Source organism: Ambystoma mexicanum, chromosome 11 (genome assembly GCF_040938575.1).
Source record: "Ambystoma mexicanum isolate Mex_15411 chromosome 11, UKY_AmexF1_1, whole genome shotgun sequence".
In the NCBI taxonomy this organism is placed as follows: Eukaryota; Metazoa; Chordata; class Amphibia; order Caudata; family Ambystomatidae; genus Ambystoma; species Ambystoma mexicanum.
The window spans coordinates 919,394,394-919,406,391 of NC_090934.1; positions in this window are offsets into that span (position 1 = coordinate 919,394,394).

The following is an 11,998-nucleotide window of genomic DNA, read 5'->3' on the forward strand; positions in this document are numbered from 1 at the left end:
GTGGCTCCCTAATGCACAGCATGTGCAATAACCTACACCATATGGTAATGTGCTCATATCAGCTCACTTCTGCTGTTCTACCACGTGCAACACGTGGAATAACCTACACCATATGGTAATGTGCGCATATAAGCTCACTTCTGCTGTTCTACCATGTCTAAATGTCCTCCACAACCATTCTTTGAAGGTCACCACCCTAGTAGAGATGCACAGTTAAAACTGTATGGTGGTATTATGTTGCGGTGGCTGTGGTGAAGGACTAGGCTCTTGGGTGCATGGCCTATGGGCTATGGCCATTCACCATGCACCCAACAGTGTAGGCCTTGCCCACACCCAGCACAACATAACAGAGCCATGCAGGCGAACATGTGGGCAGGTACTACAATCCACAAACGTAACATAGGCAGCAACACTTCTACCCAACCCCCGCACCATAATACAGCGATGCATGCACACATGTAACAGTTAGCAGAATCCACAAACATACCACAGGGTCCGGCACCCCTACCCACTTCTATTCACATAGCATTGTATTACTGCCAACCCAATCACAAAATCTTCACAGCAGTGGCCCATCTCCCAGCACTCTAGTAGGTGTACAAAACCAATACTTCATGGTGCAGTACACCATGGCGGCGTTTCCCAAAACTTTTTACACACAGCACGCTGCCCTCCAGCCAACCACCGGCCACGTACAATGTTCGCCGACATCACGGCATACTACAAGCCAATGAGACTTTTGTCCCCGGAGCGAACAGGGAAATGGGTCCGCGGAGCAGAGCCAGATATCACAAATGTTTTGAGACGTACATTTCTTTGCAACAAAAGTACTGGTTGGATTTCCACCAAACACACAAAAGCATGCTTTCAGAACCAAGCCCCTACCGCAAATCTGGTTAAAATCCATCCAGCAGTTCGACCTGTAGGCATGCGCAAAGTATTTGCCCATTCAGTCTATGGAAAAAAAGAGAAATTTGGGACCCTCCTATAACCTTGTCCCCCCTCTACGAAACCTTACCCAACTTTCCAATTCAGCGGGCCCCATATAAGTTTTTGGCAAAGTTTGTCCAAATTCGTCCATGGGGAGCAAAGTTGTAAGCTGCCCAAAAAGTGGTCTTCCTATGGGTTTAGCAACTTAATCATAACTACATGGCTGCTACCGATGGCGTGTAATTCAGTGAAAAATCTTTGTTAAAGGGACGTTATGGTTAAGTTGCGCTACTAAAAACCTATCAAATTCAGTGAAAAAACTATGTTAAAGGAACGTTATGAATAAGGTGCCCTAATAAAAACCTATCAAAATTCAGTGAAAAAACATTGTTAAATAGACATTATGGTTCAGCTGCCCTAACAAAAAGCTATCACATTCAGTGCAAAAGCTTTCTAAAAGAAACATTATAGTTACTTTGCACCAATAACAACCTATCCCTATTATGGTATCCCTATTATGGTTACTAGTAAAACCGAAAACCCCCAAAAATTTGCCAGTTATGGTAAGCTAAGCAACCATAACTCACGCCACCCACTGTGCACTGCAAGGACTACCACCCATGGATGACCGGTGTGCAGTCAAAATATCGAAAAAAAATGTCAAAAGTAAAAAAATCGAAATCAAATGTTTTATTCTTTTATTTATATTTATTTTTTGGCTCTCGCGTGTAAAAAAAAAAAGAGGTAAAAAGAAGGGGGGGGGGCTGGAGGGGAACCCCCCCCATTTCGAATAAAAAACGTAATAAAGAAATTTGACTTTATTTTTTCGACTTTTTACTTTTTTTTTGTTGATTTTATGACTATGAACCTGGATGACCACAAGTAAGCAAAATGGAAGTGTCCTACGGACACCGCACCTGCCCGGCCTATCCACAATCCCAATGGAGGCTTCCGTAGGATGCCACTACGGGCCGCATGTACGCATCGTGTGAACCACCTGTAATTAGGTGTGGGAACGCACGTTTGTCCTTTACACAACTACGCGCATGCGTATCTCTTCCTCTGTGTCCTGGTAACACTGCCCCTGTGAAACTCCAAATCCAAATCCATATCCAAAGAAACATCTGACATACTTTTAGTAGTGCAATGCGGCCACCCACGTCCTGCGGGTAGCTGTGCACCTCAACATCCATCCTTCTGTTCCATACAAACACCCAGCTTGTTCCAAAATGTTTGGCGCACGTTTGTAGCACTGTGAATTAGTCCAGGGATCCCAACGGTATCCGTAGGACACCTATGGACATGCACACAAAGTATCCCCACCCAATACGCATCCTGCGGACAGCCATCCCAATGGAGAACATTTGCGATGTCACCATGGGTCCGCACCTATGCTGTGCATGGGCCCTTGGACATTGAAAAAGTACTGTTTTCTGCAATGTAGGGAGTGTAACTATGAAAGTGCACCCTTACAGAGGTCCTACACTCTGCCCTTGTACATCTAATTTTTTTGGGGGAAAGATTTAGGGCCTCCTTCCGGTTCCAAGTGCTCGAAAGCTGCCTTATAAAAGGCTACACCCCAGAGGTCAAGTTCTCGGCATTCTGTGTTTGGCTTTCCGGAGCAGAGCAGCGGTGCACATTGCTTCATGCTCAAATTGCTTTGTGAGCAATTCTGCTCTGCTATTTTACCTTTCCAACTAATAGCAGCCATGGCTGCCTCCTACTCAGCAGCACCTATACCGTCACCACCACCACCACCTCCTTTTGAAGGGCCAAGACAAGGGAACAGGCATGGTAATGTAGATAGAGATAAGAGGAGAACGAGGACAAAGTAGAGGAATTCCTCATTGCCTGCAGCCAGCAAGAGTTGTGGGTGTGGAAACTACTTACCACCGTAGGAGATGTTCCCAAATCTCATGCGAACCAGGTGAGATGCACTCAGTGCAAGACAGTACTCAGTCGTGGAAAAGCCAGCATGAGTCGTGGGTGTGGAAACTATTTACCACCGTAGGAGACGTGCCCACATCTCGTGCGAACCAGGTGAGATGCACTGAGTGTAAGACAGTACGCAGTCGCAGAAAACCTGGCTTGTACAGCTACAGCACCACCTCCATGCGGCGGCACCTCAAATCAAACCACTAGGCAGCAGTTCGGAGGGTTGGTCCCTTCCAACAAGGCAGTAGGTTAATTTCCTCTACAGCATCCTCTGCATCTGCTCCTGCCACCACTAGGGACAGTGGGCAGCGGATCCCTAAACCAGCCTTGCAGGCCATACGCACCACATCAGTCCCGTACTGTTCTACCGTTCAAAGTTGACTGTATTGTGCATGTACTGCAACACGGTACTCTGCAGGGTAGAGCAACCTCAAAGTGCTATCGAGGCTTCAGTCTGGGAGCATGACAAGGAGTGTCACCTACCTAAGTAAGGACCACCCAACATCTTCCTGTCTCCACTTGCCCTTTCTTATCCCTGTGGTTGGTGCCCTTTCCCTAACCTCCCTTCCCTTCCTTTCCTTCTGTGTCGTGTGTTATAAGAACAAGAGAAAAGCAAAAACAACCAGAAAGGGAAAAACAAAAGTTAAAAGGCCCTTTTCAGAGCCACCTTTCACAGTTCAAAAATAGAATGCCAATGGAATGATGCATGTCACTGTGTAACCTATAAACTCAGTGGACAGCGCAACAGAAAATTTGAGGCGTGGCTCCTTCACAAACATTACACGCATTCCCAAAAGGAAGTGGTGGCTCTGAAAAGAGCCTTTTTGTGCTGTTTGTGTTTGGAAGGTTTGAAGTGGTGAACACCTACTGAGGAAATGCTTGCTATTCTTGCAAGAAGCTGTGCACTGCATGTTGTATATTACGCAGAATCAGCTGATTGCCAGCATCAATAAGACTCCATTGGAACGAAAAATGTTGTACTACGAAACGTAATGTTTTCATTGTGGATGGAGAACATGCCAAAGTCGTGCAAAAAGGTGCAAACAGCCTTGTTCACATTGCGCCTCGCTTTCTCCATTTGTGGCCCAAATGAGGAAGAACGCAGCCATACCTGTCTCTGGGTGATGCGAGAAAAAATTACTTGCGACTTTGGAAACATTTCCATGACTCGCCGAAGTGTCTCCTTCATCGCAAACTGCAGTGAGATGCCGGTAACATGTCCTAAACTGTTCCCTCCACAATGAATAATAATAATAATGTCTAGATGATTGAGCGTCACCAAAGTGACACAAAGAGGAGCCACATGCAGCCACTGCATCCCACATACTCCGTACCATTGGATATCCACATTATGGAAACCAAGGTGTACAGCCACTCCACAGCGTTCTGCGTACACTTTCACCCAATGTATCCAGTAGTCACCCAAAAGCCATACACTTCGCTTCCTGCACAGCACAGCCATAGTCATAGCCATGTGCACTCTTATTTGCAAACACACCTTCTGGTACAATCTGTCTTTACACACCACACCCAGGAAATCTTATTGACCAATCCCTGCACCTGCACAGTCCCACCACACCCTGAAAAGAGCGACATTTGGCAAGTGCGCACCTCCAAATGCTGCAATGTCACCGGACATGTTGTCTTTTGTGCACAGGTGCAGGAACACATTTCAAGCTGGGTAGAGGGTCCCCTCTTTATTGGTAGCTGTGAAAAGTATTTTTTAGTAAAGGTTTTTCTAAACAAACACCTTTTTTTGTATTTGTTGGGTATTGTTCTCTTCTTCTCATCCTTACATTATTACACAAGCTTCTCCAAAATAGCTTTTAGATTTGCAAACACAAGAGCATTTTCAATGGGGGACATGTTACCTTTCCTTCTCTACCTCGGAAGAAAGTACATCTGGATTGTTGGTATGCATGAGAAAACCACTGTTGCAGTGGGGAAAAGGCACATCACTGCTTTCAGCACCTCCTTCAGTTCACCAAGCAAACTTGCAGCAGTGCAAAAAGCCACATGCAGTGCTCGACAATGCAAAACTACTATGTCAACAGTACTCCAAGTGGCCACATCTCTGCACTACGCAAGCACAGCTTTCAAACTTGGTAGAGGCACACTGCACCACAAAGCGTGCACTCCTTCCACACCAAAATTTTCATCAATGCTGCTACCCCGGGCATATGTGTGCAGGTGACCCACTGACGATGAGCACTCGCCCTCTCGGCATCTCTGCCATCATCACGGTACACAGCAATACCATTTTATTTTACCACCCCTTCCTGTTAAGCACACCCTCAACACCTGATTGGATAATCCGCGGTCCCATTTCCATGCCAAGCATAGTAAGAAGGACAGCATGTGGCACGTGCGCTTCCCCAACTACCGTGAGGGCCGCGCCCCAGCAAAGCAGGGGCAGTCCTTCCCTTTCTAGTACTCTTTTCCCAGCCCTCCCTCATTGGGTACTGTTAAACAGTCACACACGCATCCACCAATCACATCCAAGACCTCTGCATCTAACAGTGTCATCTCTGTTCAACGCTCCATACTAACAATTAAACACTCAGAGTACAAGTGTCCTTTAAATGAAAAACACCTCCACTGGAAAGTACTGTAAAGCTATCTACGATGTCTGCATCCAGATTCATCCACATCGCCACCCATCACCACAACCTGCAGGTATCAATATTTTGTATACAATACATTTGCAACTCTTTTATAAGTGCCTCGCAACAGGGTACCTGCCACTGAACCCCCATAACGTACTAAAAAAGCATACTGTCATTTCTCCCATCACCTACCATCAAATGTCACCTACAACCTACAGTGCTATGTGCTTGCAAAGTTGCCATTTACCCATATCAGCCATTGGAATATTCAAACGGCTACTGTCTTCTTTCTTTCTGTCAATTTTATGACCTTTTCCCCCATTAACACACCTATGAAATTTGTAAAAATCTCATAGAAAAGGATCAGTGAATAGATCCTACCAAACTAAGCCAAGTACATACATTGCATGCATGACAACAGGGAGCCTGCCACTTACCTTGCAAACGTCACAGATTGCAACATTACTTAAAAACAAAAAAATGTATGTTTGCATTGACAACAGTACCATTCCTAAATGTGCATAAATAAATGAAATATCTGAAACAATTGCTCCATTCATGTAGCAAGCATATATATGCAGAAAGGTAAATGTAATTGCACACACAAAAACATTCTCCTTTGCAATCTGTACATGTTTCCAAACTTTTTTCTCACCCTTCTACAATGAGAAGTAATCAATTATCAAAGTAAATACTCCTACACCAATACAGACACTTGCTAAAGAGCACATAATACAACACAGTTACAAATAACCCACTTACCCCCTTCCCAAACATGTTGATTTTCCCAAGTCCCTATTCATGTAGTAAGCGATCCATTTATACACACACACTAACTCTTCCTGCCAAGATATCCCCCTACACTTTTAAAGAATGTATTCTCCAAATGCAATCACTATGCCATTAACAATCATATTTTCTTACCATCTTCTTATCCAGTTGCAGTACCCGTCTGTATCCTGAAACCACCGGCATGTGACCTTGAAAATACACCCTAGAATAAACCTACTGTCACCAACCAACAAAGTAAGTACTGTACCATTGTATTGTTTTATGTCTTAATAAAAGAGTGCAGTATTCTTTGCATTGTAAGCCACAGAATTGCGTCAACCCAATGGTATGTGCTTCATTCTTACTCATGCCACCTCTACAGTTCCTCACTGTATATTGTCAGCACGCCACCATAATACTAACCCCCAGATAGTAATATAGTGTTCCCAACCGAAAGTTAGAGCCAATTACACAGTGACACACTTCCATTTATATGCCTACCCTCATATTCAACCACTTATGCACTTGAACTCATATACATTTCAAAATCTGCACACTCACACTTTCCTTTTTTCTCCAACAGCTATTACAGAATGCCTACCAAACAGCCACTCTGTAGAAAACAACGCAGAACTACATCAGCGCAAACTAAAAGCATAGAAAGTAGCCATCCACCCCTAGCAGAATTTGTACAGAAAGTTCAAACAGAAGAGCTAATACAGTCACTAACGAAAAGAGAATCACCAACCAGTAAGGAAACTGTAATTTCTTTGTCAAAATGTAGAAATGAAAAGAAATGCACTAAAAAGAGTGCATCTCACACTACTGCTAACAGAGCACGTACAAATGGTAATGTCACCACAAGGAACCATTCCAAAAAATGTATTTTACAAAAAATGTTCCACCACTGAGTCCTTCAGAACATTATAAATAGAGGGGAGAAATCACGCTCAACCCTTAAAACTTACTGCAGAAAAGTAATCCTGGAAGCTCTTGTAGACAGTGCAATGGTCCTGAAACGGAAATTGTTTATATGAATTTTGAAACAGAATGAAACCACTAGCAAAATTAATTGGTGAACTACAACCACTATTTCGAAACAAACGCAATGTCAGCATAGATATCTTTGGCACCATCTGTACAGCTGGGTGTAGTCACACCACCAGCACAGAGCCATACTTGAATGAAGAATCATACAAACAAGAGCAAACAAACCAAATTGCCATAAATAGCAGTGGACAAGGGTATGAAAAGGTACACAATACCAAAATGGAAGAAGAACACTGCTCTCACAAATATCCCGATCAAGCTTAGATGGCACTGACCATTCCACCGAAGCAGTACGCCTCACCTACAAATGGCCTTGCACATCAATGTGTAACGTTCGGCAATACTCTATCAAATCTTTGCAGCAGTCCCTCCATCACTATGTGAAAGCCAACAACAAAGGAAACATGAAAATACCACAAACTATGGACTCCTGTCCAGTGCGCAAATACACAGGACTATGAGGATATTCCTTAGCCTGTATTTCTGGACCTACTTGAAAAAGCACATTCCACCATATCAAAATATTAGCGACACACCATTCCACTGTAAGAAATCACGTTTACAAACTGTACTATGCAAAAACTCCAGCTTTAGCACTGCAACATTTAAATGATATTCTCCTGCACGGTACAGGCAAAGAACTGCTCGAAGAAATAGAGCACATCCAAAGGATATATTTTGGAACTAAAGAGCACTTACAAACTCCAGCACTTTCAGACAACAGTAGTGACAACTTTGCAGATGTCAACTTTCTATGTGACACATACAAAAAAGAAATACGAAACTTCAAAAGCACATCTGCTGAAGTGCCAAGCCAAGTATATGTGTGTTGTCGCAGAACTTTCTATAAAAAGAGCATCAAAACTGTGACCATAACGCACAAAATAGAAGACAATGAGGAATCCCAATGGTTTCAATTAGCTCTGTACCTTATAGCTGAAAACAAATACGAAATTACTAACACCCAAACTGTGCACATACTGCACTGCAAAACTTGACAATAACCAAATGCCTTCACAGGCGATTAGTAATAATTTAGAATTATTTCCACTGCCAAACGCACGCCAGCAGCTTAATTTGCATGAGAGCATTATAATCCAAACAGTACACCCATTTCAAGCAAACCAAAAACTGCAAAATGGCCTCCCCACTGAATTACTAAGCAGCATTTGTGGGAAAGTAGTTTATTTACCATTAGATCTGAAACTAAATGTAGACACTCTAGTTGCTGCCAACTGTTAAATCTTTTGTAGGTACACCATTTACCAGGATAATTGTACTATTGGCCTTTGCACTCGTAGTAGACTTAAACAAAGTTAGGGAAGCCTTGCAATGCCTTAAAGAAAACAATGAATACTACAAAGAAATAAACGCTGAAGAAAACCTGAGAGAAACTACCGAAATAATTCACGACTCCTCAACAACTGGCCAATTTGAACTTCTAGATCCTACTGCAGCCTCCAATATTTTAGACCACAAAACAATTCATCCACTGCACTCCAAAGACACCATAGACGATGAACTAGAAACATATCAAATGCGGCAAGCCAAAGGATCCCCAATTAGTATATGGAAAAAAGCGTAGAAGCACAAGCCTTCCCTCTGCTCTTCCCAACTGGAAAAGATGGACGATACGATGAAAGATGCACACAAATAACAGCATCAGAATACCGCTCCTTACAAATGTATTGTGAAGACCCTAGATTTAGATAAAACGTGGAATACATATTTCACCTCCTTTTTGAAAGTGAACTAGCAACACTAAGCTATGGATTTGCACACACATTGAAAACCTGTTCCCATTTTCAAAACATGTCTGCTATGATGCCACTTAAAAAAGGTGCAAGACAAGGACAACGTTTTACAGACAAGTATTACAAATCTCTTGGCAAACATGCAGGTACGAAAGAGTACTGGTTCCGACAGCACGCAAATGTGTGGTGTATGCTATGCAACCTTGGCCCACCCACATGGTTTGTCACTTTAAGTTGTGCAGAGTATGCATGGGAAGACTTGCACACTTTCCTACGCATAGCAAACAAAAACAAAACAGGTGTAGACATGAAAAAACCAGGAGAACTTTGCTCTCTAGATCCTGTAAATGTATCAAGGTACTTCGATCATCGCTTCATTGCCATGCTGCACTTCATTTGCAAAAAAGCACTTCCTCCCCTCGGAGAAGTGGAACACTTATTTTGGAGAAAAGAATATCAAGCCAGAGGAGCACCACACAACCACATGATTTTGTGGATTAAAAATGCTCCTAAATTTGGCGAGGACAGTGATGCAACTGTTTTGCAGTTCATTCACAAATATGTTACTTGCATCATTCCTTCAGAAAGTGCACATAGTGACCTACATGCACAAATTTTGCTGTTTCAAAGACAAGTGTGACAAGTATTGTCAGCGCAAATACCAGAACAAAGGCAAATACTAGACCAAATGCCACTTTGGTTTCCCTAGACCAGTTTCAGCAACAGGCCAAGTGAACAGCTTCATGTCTTCGGTTCGACACAGTGTGAAAGGGAAATCTCCTAAGAACACATATTGCATAAAAAGAACCGAAGCATCAAAGTACATCAATGATTACAATGCAATAATTGCCCTCCTATGGAATTAATGTGAATGTAGAGGTACAGTACATTGCAGACAATTCCACTGCAGTTGCACGATATGTCACAGCCTACTTAACCAAAGCAAAGAAAACAGACCTGAAAGACCTCTGGGATGACATATCATCTGACAAAACATTGGCACAGAAATTGTACAGCTTTGGCATAAAAATGCTGTCCCATAGAGAATGTAGCAGCTATGAAGTCGCTGACCATTTAACCGGCACCGCCTCATATGGGAAATCTGAAAACATAGTGTGGCTAAGCCTTGGACCTGCTGCATCCAGAAAAAGAGTTCTGAAATCGTACGAAGACCAAGAGACAATAGCCAAAAACAATCCCAACAGCCAGGACATTTGGAAAAACAATGTATTGGACACATACTAGCCAAACAGGAGTATTACTTTAGAAACCATGTGCCTGTTCCAGATAGCCCAAAACTTCTCATACAAAAATAACATTATACCAGATGAGAAAAAAGGTAGATACAGACTCGAAAGTTGTGAAGGCAGCTTGGTAAAACATACCAAATGCAGCCTGATTAATCATATGAAATTATCATAAAAAACTCCTCAACACAAAGAACTGTACTACATGGATCTACTGCAACTTTTCAAACCATGGAGAAAAGAAGAAGAGTTATTAGCCACCCACGCCTCCTATGAAGATGCTTTCAATGCAAGTGAAAGTACCATAACAGATATAAACTATACACAGTACAAAACAATATCGGACAATGAATGCCAACAAGAAGAAGAACTTCAAGCACAACTAAATGTAGACACTCCTGAGAGCAGTGAACCTTCTGTGACAGGAAGCCAAGAACCACTTGGACAGCCATTCATAGCAAATGAGGCAGAATTAGCCATGACAGAAGTAAAGACCACCATGTGTCAGTATGAGCAATCTGCAGAAGAGTTTGCTGTACTAAAATCCCAACTAAACAATGAGCAGCGTACCATTTTTCTAGAAGTAAGGAAAGAAATTGAACATGGTATACAGTACAAAACTAAAACTTCTACCTGTGAAAACTACAAACCTGTACTGCTATATGTAAGTGGTGAAGCTGGTTCAGGAAAAAGATTCTTAATAAAAATGATCTGTAAATTCCTCCAACTATTAACAAACAACAACCTTTCAGCTGTTGTAACCGCCCCCACAGATTTAGCTGCCTACAACATAAGTGGTGTCACTTTACACCCATTGAAACTGCTTCCAGTAGAACACCCAAACAAATCAGAGTATTAGAAACTTTCAGCAGAAGCTGCTATGCAGAGTTCTGAAACAAATGAAAACATTTCAAACTACTGCTTCTCGCTTTTAATGTGTAATGGTGACACAACTTGAAAACCATACCTCCTTACAATGTTTGAAGAAGGTGTTAAGTAATTCCTTTTGTTTGATGAGCGCGAGCCCCAAATATCTTCGTGCTACAAGACACCAAACTGCGTAAAATGGCCTTGCCACCCACATATGTGGAGCCATCGCACACACAATCTGCCATTGTACACCGTTGCTTCGTAAGACACTGCACATATAAATAGTACATAGTGCCTGTAAATTTACATTTATGTATTTTGTCATCAGTGCATTCAGTGCAGCATGTGTAAGTTATCACCATCATCTCTCCATGTACCTTATACTAACTTGAATTTGTTTTTGCAGCCGCATGGTCGCCGGAAAGCCAAACCTAACATACCTCTCTGTCAACATGAGAAATGCTAATTGTAAAACAGCCTTGAGTGGGATGCATGGTTTGCTCCAAGGGCAGACATTGTATGAAATGTAAAAAAAAATCAAAGATAACATACAGTATATTGGCTGCGCACATGTTCCGCAAAGTTAGTCTGCAACTGTTCAATACGCTGCACAGAGCAATGTCCCATCAACACAGTATACACATGGAATTTGCAGAAGTTATGTAAGTACAACTTTACGATACATGTGTAGTGGGATTAAAATTTAGTAGTATACAGTTCTGTATGCATAATTATGAAGTTACCAGACCGCAGAATTTGTCTGTGTGTACTCGACGGGGGTTTGTAACAACAGTGGTCCTGCTGCGTTACAGTGCCATGTCTCCACCATTCTGCG